The sequence below is a fragment of the Maniola hyperantus genome, chromosome 2 (assembly GCF_902806685.2).
Source record: "Maniola hyperantus chromosome 2, iAphHyp1.2, whole genome shotgun sequence".
Taxonomy (NCBI): domain Eukaryota; kingdom Metazoa; phylum Arthropoda; class Insecta; order Lepidoptera; family Nymphalidae; genus Maniola; species Maniola hyperantus.
In genome coordinates, this window is record NC_048537.1 from 15,907,978 (window position 1) to 15,922,690 (window position 14,713).

The 14,713-nt window shown below is 37.5% G+C and overlaps 1 long non-coding RNA gene across 1 annotated transcript in view; it reads left to right on the forward strand.

Annotated features, from left to right (window-relative positions):
• LOC138404293 (uncharacterized) overlaps positions 1-14,713 on the forward strand; it is a 137,048-nt gene that overhangs the window by 12,526 nt on the left and 109,809 nt on the right. The window contains exon 2 of the long non-coding RNA XR_011238300.1: positions 14,309-14,370. This is a non-coding gene — a long non-coding RNA (uncharacterized lncRNA). The remainder of the gene's footprint in view (positions 1-14,308; positions 14,371-14,713) is intronic.

Here is a 14,713-nt window from a genome sequence, read left to right on the forward strand (position 1 = left end):
AGGAATCGTCTTATTGCATACGTAGTTGGTGTCTATTTATGTAAACGAGTGAAGAACATCAGGTCATGACACTTTGCTATATTAAAGAAGAGGCAGATTCGGTCACTCCAATATAATATTACTTAGTAGCGATAATTAGGTAGGCCAGGTAATGGAACTCTACATGATCGCGCGCGCCCCTTCGTAACCTCGCGCCCCTAGGCACGTGCCTAGTTTGCCTTAGGGATAATCTGCCTTTGCCTATAGGTATTGTTTTCAATTTTTTTTAATTTTTTTACTTGATTTACTGCTCACAAAGGAAAATACAGATTGAAAAATAGAAAACTAAGCATGAGAAGGCGGCTTTAGTGCTACAAGCAAATTCGTGGTAGTTAAGATAGATTTTGTGTTTTGTAATGGTGAGTTCATTTACACTCCTACAGTTGGACCAAACTTAGATGGGCAAACATACTCAACCGAAACAAACTAACGAGTAAAGTAACTAAAGTTTAATACAGTTTCGAGGAATGATAATAACATTCTCGGATATTTGTTCGGCAAGTGTATTGGGCTACAATCACTTACCACGTGTGGCCTACTCACTATTAATCTTGCCGAAACAATTTGTAACTGACATTCGAGTGTACACCACAGCCCCAGTGAATAGGTCGGTGAAGATTAGGGTCTAAGAGCTAGCGCGTGCCAGACTTTCGTAATTTTATAAAAGCTGAAAACTTCTCTGCGTATTGTCCACAACACAGGGAGGAACAATCAGCGACTATAAAGTTTAGTTCATGGTGGCTTTGGAAAATACCAGGTAATAAGGTGTAAAACATCTTACGTCAAATTATAAAGCATTATATTTTTATATTTTCTTCGGTATAGTATTAGAAATCACGTCATGCATTGCCAGACACTAGTATCGTGGCAACCTCCTGCCAGACGCTCGTAAACTTTAACAATTTATTAAACTTTAAGGGTGTCTGGCAAGGGGTTTCCTCGATACTAAATGTCTGGCAATGCATGACGTAATTTCTAATACCACTCCGAAGTAAATATAAATAAATCGACTTGTTACACTTGGACGTAAGTTTTTTTTACACCTTTATTACCTTTTATTTGTAAAGTCACCATGCTCCAAACATTATAGTCGCTAATCGTACCTCCCTGAGTTGGGGACAATGCCCAGAGAAACTTGCAGCTTTTATAAAATAACGAAGGTCTGGCACGCGCTGGCTCTCTCTCTATTAGGGATTCGAACAATAATACTCGCTGATTTCGACGAACAATACACTACCGAAGTCAAAATTGTTCAAAATGGTTGAATGGATTTTGCCTAACATAATATAGAACTGAAGGGAAAATCAACAACATGGCTACCTTTACCCATAAAATGGTTATTGGTATTGGATTGTATTTAGATAGTATAAGAATAACGCTAAGTTTTTGCTAGCATTCTGGTTACACCCTGTATTTTATTTCAGAAAAAATAGAGATCCCTGCGAAATTGTAATAAGATCCGAACGAAGCCAGGGCGGGTCGCTAATATTGTATAATTCAAAAGGAGTTGTAACAGTTTACTTGAATAAAAAAAAAAATATTTTGTATTCTAACGAAAAAGGAGTGTTGGGGACGAGGTGAATATTCCAAAAATATTCTTTAAAAAACCGGCCAAGTGCGAGTCAGGCTCGCGCAACGAGGGTTTCGTACTAAAGACATATTTTTTCGATATTTTGCATGATAATTCAAAAACTATAATACATAAAAATAAATAAAAATCTGGTTTAGAATGCACAGGTGAAGCCCTTTCATATTATGATACCCCACTTGATATAGTTATATTACTTCGAAAATTGAAAATACTAATTTTTAGTTCATGACCACAATTTTTTTTGTGTAATGTTACCACAAATTCACGGTTTTCAGATTTTCTCCCTAATGTTTGCTATAAGACCTACTACCTACCTACCAAATTTTATGATTCTAGGCCAACGGGAAGTACCCTGTAGGTTTCTTGACAGACCGACAGACAATAAAGTGATCCTATAAGGGTTCCGTTTTTCCTTTTGAGGTACGGAACCCTAAAAATCAAAAAAGTAGGTAATGGTAGATAGGCTTGGTAAATGTATTTAACCCCGGAGGAAAGAGTTTGATTCCGCACGTTTAAAACATTTAATTTAGGTTGGGGTACGAGGGTTCTAGCACATCCATTAGAGATAAAGGCCCAAAAAAATTAGTTTAAAAAAAAGGTTAAACAATAGCGAAATCGTAATTTGCGTATTTCGCCAGTCCTCAAAAAGCTCTTATGTTTTTGACGAATTTTACGATACACATAATAGCACACTGATCAGAAATAGAAATTTCGACGACTTCCCTGGCGCAGTGGTGAGCGCTGTGGTCTTAATAGTGGGAGGTCCCGGGTTCGATTCCTGGCAGGGGTTTGGAATTTTATAATTTCTAAATTTCTGGTCTGGTCTGGTGGGAGGCTTCGGCCGTGGCTAGTTACCACCCTACCGGCAAAGCCGTGCCGCCAAGCGATTTAGCGTTCCGGTACGATGCCGTGTAGAAACCAAAGGGGTATGGGTTTAATAAAAACTGCCATACCCCTTCCAGGTTAGCCCGCTATCATCTTAGACTGTATCATCACTTACCACCAGGTGAGATTGCAGTCAAGGGCTAACTTGTATCTGAATAATAAAAAAATAAAAAAAAATAGTTTATAGAGGTACTAGATGATGCGTGGATTTAGGTTTTTAAAAATCCCGTGGGAACTTATTGATTTTCCGGGATAAAAGTAGCCTTAGCTTACATTCCGGGGAAGGATGTCCTTCCCCGGGATGCAAGCTCTCTCTGTACCAAATTTCATCAAAATCTTGAACGGATGGGCCGTGAAAAGCTAGCAGACAGACAACACACTTTCGCATTTATAATATTAGTATGGATAGTATGGAATTATGGATTTTAAAAATTAAACTTAAAATGGATATCATAAAAGACTAGAAAACCATAGAAATTAAAAATATTAAATTTTATAGTTGGTAAAAAGAATATCAATAAAAGCTAGACGAGACGAATAGAGTATGAGTACCTACAGTATTTTTTTTTCCTGTACATCTAGTTTCCACAAAAAAAAAACTAAGGCTGAATCTTTTCAAAGCTTCGCGGCATGCCGTAAAGAGAGTTCAAACGACTTTACCATTCCATCAAGATGAGTATGAGTGAGCACATTTACTAATGAAGTAAACTAATGGATTCAGGCTGCCAACTCCATCTGAAAATACAAAACCTTTTTAATAGAAGATTCTCGAGTGTACAAAAGTTATCGTGCTTTGTTCAGAATTTTCGAATGAGAGCAACCGCTGAGTTTCTTGCTTTGGTTCTTCTTGGTAGAAAGGGCATTTTGGACCAGTAGTGGATTCACTTGATTCAAAAAAAAGTTTATTGAATAAAAAACTTTTCCTATTCTTTGATCTATCTCTAAATGAATCGAAAAGTGGTGCTTATTTTCCACTGTAGACTTTTTTATAGTGTCTGAGAAACAGAGAAATGATAATGAGGTTGGAGCACGCTTGCCTAAAAGGTACGTTGATATTATTATCAGTCAGTCAGTTTGTCGTTTAGACTATAATGGATGTGACAATAATATGACGGCACTCAGCGGAACTTACTCAAACATTGACCGAAAGGGATTATTCTTCATTTGGATCTTTAAGCCTATTAATCATTTTTGTCAGAGTGCCAAACCTTGTATCACGTACTTATTCGTCTATCGTTTCTCTACAAGTGACACACAGTGTAACTGTTAACTGCACTGTGAAACATACTTGAAATAAAGGCTAGTTTTCACTTTGATTAGTGCGAGTGCAGGTGTTTAGCAATTGCGAGTGCGAGTCCTTAGTGCTAGTTGTGTCCTACTGTTTAGCTCCTGCGCTTAGTAAAATTCAATTGTTGGGCGTCGAACAGCAAGTATGGACGAACAATTTTTCATAACTTTGCTTATTTGTAGAAGTGCTGCTTCCCGGGTAAGGACATAGGCTACTTTTACTCCCGGAAAATCAAAGAGTTCCCACGGGATTTTTAAGAACCTAAATCCATGCGGACGAAGTCGCAGGCATCTAGTTTTTTATATACAAAGCGTTGTAAAAATCGCAAGAGAGATGTGTGAGACAAATAGAAATAACGTAATCTACTGGCCTAAATGGCAATATTGAAGTGTTGATTAGCAAACCCTGTAACACTACTGTTTATCTTTTATCCCTGGTACTTCACGAATAAAGATAAAAATAAAATGACAGACGAGGTTGTTATCAGTGTTTGCACAAGCGACCCATTCTAATTTGTTTAGTCGATCAATTAATTGCCTTAATTTATTGGTATCTCGAGTGCTTAATCTTGTACATGTGAATTTTTACACCTTATAATATTAGTACCTACCTACCTATAGATGAACGTTAATCTGACGTTGATCTTTTAACCCAAAATATGAATGTGCGTCTCAAATCGCAATCAATGTATTGTTTCTTCAAACCAGTTGTCTGGTTAAAATAAATGATGGATGAGATATTAAAGTAAGCCTCGAGAGATACTCGTCGTGAGTGGTCGACGCGGATTATTCTTCATTTGTACCATATTCCCATTTGGTCGTTTTCGTTGAGTGCGAAGTCTTGTCTGACACACGATAGCTCCATCTCGTCGATCGGATTTGGCGCTTTAAGGGCGTTTTCTTATTAGCCGGCAACGAATGGCACCACCACTGCCACTTAGGCACGGTAACGGTACGACTGTTAGGCAGTGGTCCGACCGCCTACGATGAACGAGAAACGAGCAGAACTCTAGTTCTGCTCGTTTCTCGTTCAACTTAAACGAATTGGCGATCAGCGGGAAGCGAGTGTATAGTTTCGATAGTTTTGTCGCCGGGCTATAAGCGAGTGTGCAAGTGCGACGAGCGATTACTCGCACCATTCGCCCGCGGTCGCTCAGTCCTGTGCAAACCTGCGCGCGCGTTACACGTGTTCAAGCGAGCGAGCATCGCTGAACTAATAGCGCTGAGCGAGTATATTTTTGAGAGCTCGTCGCTCAGCGATAAAACTAGTAAAGCGAGTCGTCGCTGGCAGTGTGAACAGTCAGAGAGCAACTTTTGATATATGCATCTCTTTCGTTTACACGCAATGTAGGTACATTTATTGTACGTTTCTTGAGAGAGAAAAGCGCCGATAGTTAGTCGTTTTCTCGCCGGCGGTCGGACCACTGCCTTAGGCACGGTACGGCTGTAAAGGGGTGCATGTTTGTCCAAACCTTATCTTTTGGTGATGCAAAAATCTCGTTTTCATTCTTGTAATTTTTTATTTTCTTGGAATTGGCCTCGGAAGGGAATTTTGTTATTGTTGTGATTCAAAAGAACACGAGAGGAGAGTTGAAGTTTCTAAGTACTACTAACATGGTTAGAGACCTGAATCCCACTTCTGATGTGTTATTTTTTAAATTTATAAATACTGAAATAGGTATATGGATAACCGAAGATCAATTACAAACTCCATAATATATTATTTATCAATCCGTATGAAACAATGCTGTAAAGCGTGTATTTATATTCTATTCTATTAACGCGCGCACGAACTATCTTCGCCCACGGGTATTGAATCTATTGTTGCTCGAATGGATTTTAAATTGGTTTTATTTTTTACATATATCGATTTATCGATACTAAGTTATTAACGGGAAAGGTTCCATTATTGGTTGCGTTTTTAAGGAAGCTCGTATCTCTCTATAATAAGTATTTATCTTACTTTGACTTAGTTTTATTCAGTTATCTTTACCAATATTCTAACTGTCTATATAATTTAACAGAGTTAACATAATATACACTTTAAAAAAACATACTATACGAAAAAAACGGTCAAGTGCGAGTCGAACTCGCACAAGAAGGATTTCGTACCATCATACAAGAAGTAACACTTTTTAAACTTTTTTAAATTTCATGGCGGCCATTTTGGATTGTTTTTAGGTATTTGTTGTTATAGCAGCAATAGAAATACACAGTCTGTTAAAATTTCAACTCCCTACCTATTACGGTTCACGAGATACAGCCCGCTGACAGATAGACGGACGGACGTACGGACGGATGAACAGCGGAGGCTTAGTAATAAAGGTCCCGGAGGGTCCCGTTGGCACCCTTTAGGTACGGAACCCTAAAGAGAAGTTATTGAACATTTATTATTTACTAGGTGATGCCCGCGGTTTCACCCGCGAGGATTAAGGTTTTTAAAATCCCGTGGGAACTCTTTTATTTTTCAGGATAAAAAGTAGCCTATGTCCTTCCCCGGGGATGTAAGCTGTCTTTGTACCAAATTTCGTCAAAATCGGTTCAAGGGATGAGCCGTGAAAAGCTAGCAGACAGATAGACACACTTTTGCATTTATAATATTAGTATGGATTGCGCAAAAAGTTCCTTGATGCCCACTTTCTACATAATAAATTAATATATTGACTACAAAAGTTCCTGCATCATTTCCCTGTTCATTTATTATGTTATATCTGCGATTGTAATGGGCATGTATCGGGCAGCTGTCCGAAGTTCATTTGGCTGCCAATACCATTACCTGCGCGTATGTGGTTGTCAAGTGGCCCGTGCTTTTGTTGCTGCGTTTATTTGCCTATAAACTGTTAAATAAACCAGTTGAGTGGTTGTTAAAGCTTATATTATGCGCACAAAATGACTTCACGTGCCATTTTATCTTTATGAGTCACTAGCTGGTGCCCGTGACTTCGTCTATAAGTCACGTAATAGTATAAATACCAACTACCAGCTATGCCTCATTATTTCAAAGTTAGTTAGTAAAAATTTTAATATGGCTGCTAGAGGGCCTAGGGCGCTCTCGACCTTTAATCCGCCTCAGGGTCACATAACCAAGTAAGTCCGGTCTGTTTCTATATTGATGTGTCGCTCTCGAAGTAATTTGGTTCGAATCACAATTTGTATGTAAGTAATTTAATTAATGATTAAACGAACTTACCTGTAAACGAAGTTCTATCATAATTATACGAAGACTTTGCCCGAAGGAATTAGATTAGATTACAAGTAGCACGCATCGTGTTGCCAATCCTGCACTGTATTTGAGTTTTTTTTCTCTTCCGGTGGATTCGGTGTCATGGTACTTCGAATTACAATTTGTATGTAAGTAAATTAATTCAATAAGACTGTCATGTTTACGAAAGTAATTCAAACTGTTTCATTAGTTTCCAATTAGGGATAAGGACACTAGGAGAGTTTACATATTATTGTATCTTAGTTCTATGTTAAGGGTACACTTCTTAGGCGCTTCTCCATACGTATTACGCCTATTATTCTATTATTTGTTGTTCTAGTTCTATAACTAAACCATATATTGATTTATTTTTCCATTATCTATATCCTAATTAATATAGTAAAATTGTATTTATTTTAAAACTTATGGCCCTTGAACAATCTCTATTTTGGTGCAAATTTTGAGGCAACTTCGTGCTTAAATTAGACTTTATAAAAAACTAAAAAATTGAAAAATTAACAACTAGCTTTACTTCGTAATAATTTCAAAGTTTGTGTTAAAAAAAAAAGGTTTTCTTTTGCCAAAAATAGGCGTAGTTCCAAATGTCGATTTGCAATTTTTACTTTGCCGCTTTTTGCTTAAAAAAATTCATTTACCTGACCTCTCTCGGGGTGAGGTGCAGTTAGATGGTAAGGGTGACACACATAAATAACGTTGTGTCCCTCATCTTTGGAAACAGCACTGTTTTAGGTTCCACCCACCAACGAGCTATTGCTTCGATGAAGCGGGCTCTTAATATGTCGCTCTCATAGTAATTAATTGTGTTACAATTTATGTTTGTAATTATTTCAATTGAGGTAGATACACTGTCATGTTAACGAAATTAATTCAAGCTTGTGTTAACTATTTTCAAATTAGTGACACTAGAATTGCTGTTAAAGTGTTTTAGTAAAAGTTCATATTAAACAATTTTCAATTTAGGAGCACATGAACTATTCAGTCTATGTTTTTGAACTGTAAACTTGGAACAGTAACAATCTTGATAATTACGTAGTACCCACCTACTCGTACTTCTATATTTATCAGTACCCATATTATAAATGCGAAAGTGTGTTTGTTAGTTGGCTTGTCCTTCAATCACGTCGCAACGGAGCAACGGATCGACGTGATTTTTTGCATGCATATAGTTAAAGACCTGGAAAGTGACAAAGGCTACTTTTTATCCTGGAAAGTCAAAAAGTTCCCGCGGGATTTTCGAAACCATAATTCCACGCAAAATAAATTGACACATCAATAAACACGAAGGCCCACTAATTATAAAATACTACCTTATCGCGGACGAACTTTCAAACCCCTATTTGACCCCCTTCGGGGTTAAATTTTCAAAAATACTTTATCATCATAATAGCTCTCTGCGTGCCAAAATTCAGCCCGATTCGTCTAGTAGTTTGATCTGTGCGTTAATACATCAGTCAGTCACTCAGTCAGCTTTTCTTTTTATAATTATGTTATTTTTTCCTTTTCAACGATGAAATTTGCAAAAGGGACTTCTTCGTAAAATTAAATCCTTTGTAAAGAGACAAATATTAGACCCTGCGACAGTTATCAGTGACTTATTAGATTCTCAGAGCCATTGACGTCAATGATTGGATTTTAATCAAACTATCAAACAAAAGGTTCGATGGCGGCAACTCCCAATAAACTGAAATTGATTAAAGTAGGTAATCTTTTGTTACGAGTAATTACAAATACGGGGGTCTTGGTAATTACTGTTCGTATTCTTCCTCTACAAACTAAGGCCCTTCTTACATTACGATACTTCCAGACGACTAGTATCCTACGCGAGTCTCGAAGATGAGTCGCTGAGATGAGGAGTATCTCTCATACATTTGCATGGTGATTCGCACACTTCGCTACCGGTATCCCACGCGTCTGATACTAGTTTCGGGATACCCACCTTGTCGCTCGCGCGTCGCATCTCCTACGAATCAGCAGTTTGACATTAAAGTTCAAGAAGAATTCTTTGTTTTTAGTAGCATAATGTACGAAACTCGAGTAGCGAACATGTATTCTACTGGCATGCGACTGCGGTATCGTCTCTTGCGAGTATCGCAATGTATGAAGGGCCAAAAGATTCGATCGAGACGACTCCCAGTAAACTGGATTTGATTACAGTAATCTTTTGTAAGTAATAACAAATACTGGAGTCTTTATAATTACAGTAAGTAAGCTTCTATAATTCTACTCCTCATTTCTCAAGGTCGTGTATTTTGGAAAGACTTCGTAGTGTTGTTTTCGACGATCTTCGTCTCAAATTCGCCTTTTATGGTTTTCTCAACTTTTAAAATAGACGGTCTATCATCTATCATACTTTTGTCGGGCTTAGATAGTGGTTTCCGGTAGTTACGAGTACGATACTAGTTACTAGGTTGCATCATAGTCGTAGGTTCTAAGTAGACTGCGGTATCTTTAGAAAGTTATCATAAGTTAGAGCTTAAATTAGTGAGTAATTCAGAACTCTGCGCAAGTTTATTAGCTCCATGTCAAGTAGAAAGGAAATTAAAGAGAACATTGTTTACTGAAACTGTAACGTCGGTCGGGGCTAAAATATGCGAACTTTTCGACGGGACTAACTTTCGAGCGTGACTAGATGTTAACTTGAGCACTGTAGTTAATATGTAAACTTCTACCGTTAATAATTAAAAAAGTCCAGCAAAAACCCTGTTCCAACTTCAAGCTACATATATATGAAAAGTTTGTTTTTCTTGCCTGTGTTTTTTAACGAAAATGCTAGTAAAGTTCTTGTAGAATTTCGAAATAGAAATAGTTCGATTTCTACTGCGAGGGGCTGGGACTCGTTAATTTGAATTTGTGCTGCAGTAAAACTGCTGTGCTAACAAGGTACGTTAAAAGTTTTATACCAAATGTACGCGTCGGGTTCTTTTTAAACGACTTCCAAATTGGAGGTGGTTCTCAATTCGGCCCGTTTTTGGTCCTCCCATAAAAATTTCTGGGTCCAATTCTGATGCTGCAGGGTTACTGCCCGCCTAAGTTGTCAAGATTCAGGAAGTGTTCATAGTGAATTAATATTGTAGGTACCAAGCAACGACTTTATGCTTGGACTTCCCAACATAAGTCCCAACTCCTCAACCCTGACGATGTAGGGTACAGCACTCCTAAACTATAGTGATTCAGGAACTAATATTAATTTTGGTGCCACGCATAAACTACACCATTGAACTTCGGATCCCAACTCCTCAATCCTGATGCTGCAACGTACTGAACTCCTAAGCCGTGGGGATTCGGGAATTTCTGATGGTGATCTGATCTTTTAGGTATCAAGCAACAGCTTCATGATTACACTCCAAGTCCCAACTTCTCAAACCTGATGATGCATGCTACACCATATACAGCATTTAACGACATATTTTAATGTAGATAACGGGTACATACCACGATTAATTTGATATTTTTATTTGTCGATGTTACGTGACCACGACCCGTGCAATTGGGTTGAAATATCGACAAGTAAAAACATCAACTTAGTCGTGGTATGTACTTTGTACCCGTTATCTACATTAAAATATTTGTTTGCTTTCATAATATCATGAGTTTAAGAATAAGTTCTTCTTATCATTCTTTGTTTTAATTCTATATCCAGATAGATAGATACCAAGGTACTAAGAAAAAGAAAAGAGTCCTTAGTTACCTCTCGCAGTTTACCGGTACAATTAGTCACGAGATTCACAAATAGAGCGATATAATTTTGAAATCCGAGCCGGAGGGGAGCTAATCCAATCATGAGCATCTACCGGTGCACTGTGATTAGGTTGGTTATCCTTGCTTATGTTTCTAAGCTTCGCCTGCTCTACATCTAGAGATTGACTAGTTAGACCTTATGCTTTAATCCTATATCCAGATAGATGCCAGAGTACTAGGAAAAAGAAAAGAGTCCTTAGTTTACCACTCGCATTGGTTTACCGGTACTATTAGTCACGAGATTCACAAATAGAGCGATATAATTTTGAAACCCGAGCCGGGGGGGAGCTAATCCAATCGTCTACCGGTGCACTTTGGTTATAGGTTGGTTATGATTGCTTATGTTTCTAAGCTTCGCCTGCCCTATATCTAGAAATAGACTAGTTAGTCTTTATAGTACTAGACTAGCTTATGCTCGCGATTTCGTCCGCGTGGACTACACAAAATTCTCGGATAAGACTTATTTTACGTTTGTAAAATCGGCCTTAAGTACAGTATGCGACAGAAAATAATGTACATCGACCTTTAAAAGAAGATAGCAGATTTGTACAGCATTGTCTCAGTCGTTGAGACCGAAAAAACGTCATGTAGGTATGAGTGACAGGACAGCAGTGGCGTGCACAGGGTTTGAAGCCAGGGTAGGCACTAGTTAAGTAGGAGCCTGTTCACTGTTCATAATGGAAAATATGCATTGAGCTATTTTAACTGGGGTAAACAGTGCATTTATGCCTCTATGACTTGCACGCAACTGAGTGACAGAGACGACGCTCTACAAAGCCAAAATATCATTCTAAAGGCCGATATACATTACTTTCTGCCGCGTACTGTAGTCTCACTACTAAGTATCACCGCCATATATAATGGGACGGGAAATTACTCGGTCCAAGCTCCAGACAAAAGCTAGATACCTTATTTTCTTCTCATAGCGGTAGTTCATAAATACTTAATACAACTGGAAGCGGTTGTATAATCAGGTCTTATGGCCGACATGCCCTGGAGATGCACTTTCATAAGCGATGAGAGGCTTTACCTGAGCCCACTCGCTTTGTGGCGTTCTCTATGTGCACTCTGTCCGGGGAGAATTCAATATGGAAGGCATTTACGTTGTTGTACTGTTCAGGCATCCGAATGAAATATTTCATAAAGTTGTGTATATGCAACTTTTGTGTTGATCAATCTGAGCTGCACTGAAAAAACGTGGCCTTTTAAGTATTGTTCTTACTTAATATCACCGACACTATCCATGGTACCAAATGCGAAAATGTATGTTTTTTGATTTGTCTTGCAATCACGTCACAACGGAGCAAATAATCGACGTGATTTTTTGCATGGATATAGTTAAAGACCTAGAGAGTCACATAGGCTACTTTGTACATAGACGATTTTCCAAAAACCTATATCCATACGGACGAAGTCTCAGGCATCATCTAGTCTGTTAAAATTGCTAAACTAGAACATTGAATTATTATAGAAGCAGAATTCTGTATGGTACAATAAGCACAGTTGCAAATGCAATCTACAGGGACATATCTTGAAGATAGATCCTCCGGCGTCGATGTCAGAGTGAAACGTGCGTAGTGTTTTGATGGATTTTTGTTGTATTTCGTGTTGGTAGCATGTACTGCTTGCTTTTCCCGCATGTTTAATGTGGGCAGGCGGTGCATATTGCATGCTGCACGTTATACCATACAGATTTATACCAGAATTATACCAAAAAGCTTATCTGTTCTTCTAGTAATTTCCGCATGTGGGACGAGTTGCGAATGGGAGGACTTGCCACAAACTCTTCTATCCTACATTAAACCCCCCTTTTTACAAATTTAACGGATTCCATAAGTGCCTAACTTCATCACGACCAATTTCGTCAAATACTAAAAAAAACTGCATTACAGTGTTTAACATTTGACAACGACAAACGTAAGAGACTTCAAAAAAGTCTGCCACATAATGGTTTTTTAAAAGCATGCACTCAAACTTTCATGGGGGACCGGTATACGAAAAATCTGAATTTCAGTTTTAAAACAGCGTCAGTTTTGATATTAATGTAGATTGTAAAGCAACTAAAATTAAAAAAAAAAACTTTTACCTATTCATTGTTTTAAGTAAAGTAGTAGTGTCCATACTAGCTTTTTCCCGCGCTTCAGGAAGAGATAGCGGTTTCGTAAAGCGTTGTCTCTGTCGTTGAGACCGACCAAACGTCACATAGGTATGAGTGAGAGAGACAACGCTCTACAAAGCCCAAAACTTATTTTAAGGTCGACGTACGCGTGAACTATACAAATTTCAAACACCTATTTCACCCCCTTAGGGGTAGAATTTTCAAAATTCCTTGAAATGAAATGAAATGAAATGAAATCATTTAATTTTGCTAAATGTGAGTAGTAAATGATCGTACATATATAGATGGTCCTTTCACATTTTGCCATTTATGTATGGCGTGCAAAATATGTGGTACTTACAATAAATATAGATTTAAGAAAATAACAAATAGAAATGACCACGACAGTAAAATTTTAAAAACTTATAGTTACATTATCAAAACGTCATAATTCAAAGTAATAGTAATTTATGTCAAATCCCACAGTTATCCAAAAAATCCTTAACACTATAGAAACATTGGTTAATTAAATAGTCAAACAATTTTTTCTTAAATTTAGATATTGGTAGACTTTTAATGTTGTCAGATAGTTTATTATACAAAGTGATAGCCATACAATAAGAATTGCGGGAACATATCTCTAGTCTTCGCCATGGTATTTTTAATTTAAGTTTATGTCGGCGGCGTCCGTTATCAGGCTTCATATCAAATAAATGCACATGTTTCTTTACAAATAGACATGTTTCAAATATATATAAACATGGCAAGGGTAATATCTTTTTTTTTTAAACAAAGGCTGACACGGAGCTATTATATCCGCGCCACACAATGATCTGATGCATTTTTTTTGTACTCTGAAAGCATTTACGATATCGACAGAGTTACCCCATAGTATTAGTCCATATCGCAGTATAGAAGCAACATAACCATGATAAGCAGTTGTAGCTGCTTCTTCAGAGACTGTATTTCGGAGTCGATATAATGCATATACAAACCTATTAAGTTTTTTACAAATTATTTGTATTTGTTCCTTCCAATTACAATATTTATCAATTGTAACCCCCAAAAAAGTCCTTCTTAGCGGATGCCGTCATAATAGCTATCTGCATGCCAAATTTCAGCCCGATCCGTCCAGTAGTTTGAGCTGTGCGTTGATAGATCAGTCAGTCAGTCAGTCACCTTTTTATTTTACACTAGAGGATGCTCGCGACTTCGTCCGCGTGGATTTAGCTTTTTAAAAATCCCGTGGGAGCTTTTTGATTTTTCGAGATAAAAAGTAGCCTATGTCCTTCCCCGGGACGCAAGCTATCGCTGTACCAAATTTCGTCAAAATTGGTTGAACGGATGGGCCGTGAAAGGCTAGCAGACAGACAGACAGACACACTTTCGCATTTATAATATTAGTTTTATATATTTAAGAAGTAAAATGTTTTTTTGGTTGTTTCAGAATTCGCTGGCTTCAGCATTTTGGAGCAGCTTCACAAGTTTCATTAATTTTATGGGATTAATGTAAGTTTGCATGAATTATATATTTTTGGGTGTAATTTTGAATGTTTGAACTATTGTAATATTTTGAATTATATTTTAGCAACTAAATTCGTCTATAGTTGTTTTTTGGACTAATCAATGAATAATTATTGTAATCAAGATATACTTAATTTACTTAGATGCCTTTATGGTATGTGAACTAAACAGAGTTGATTACTTCTTCAGGAACCTGATTGTTTAATATTAAACAGTTATCAGGCATTCGTTTTGCATATTTCCATAGATGCAAAATCCTTAACCCTAATTTTGTTGATTCCAGAATCCTGCTAATCCAAGAAGCCTATTTATCCCAGAAGCTTTTTCA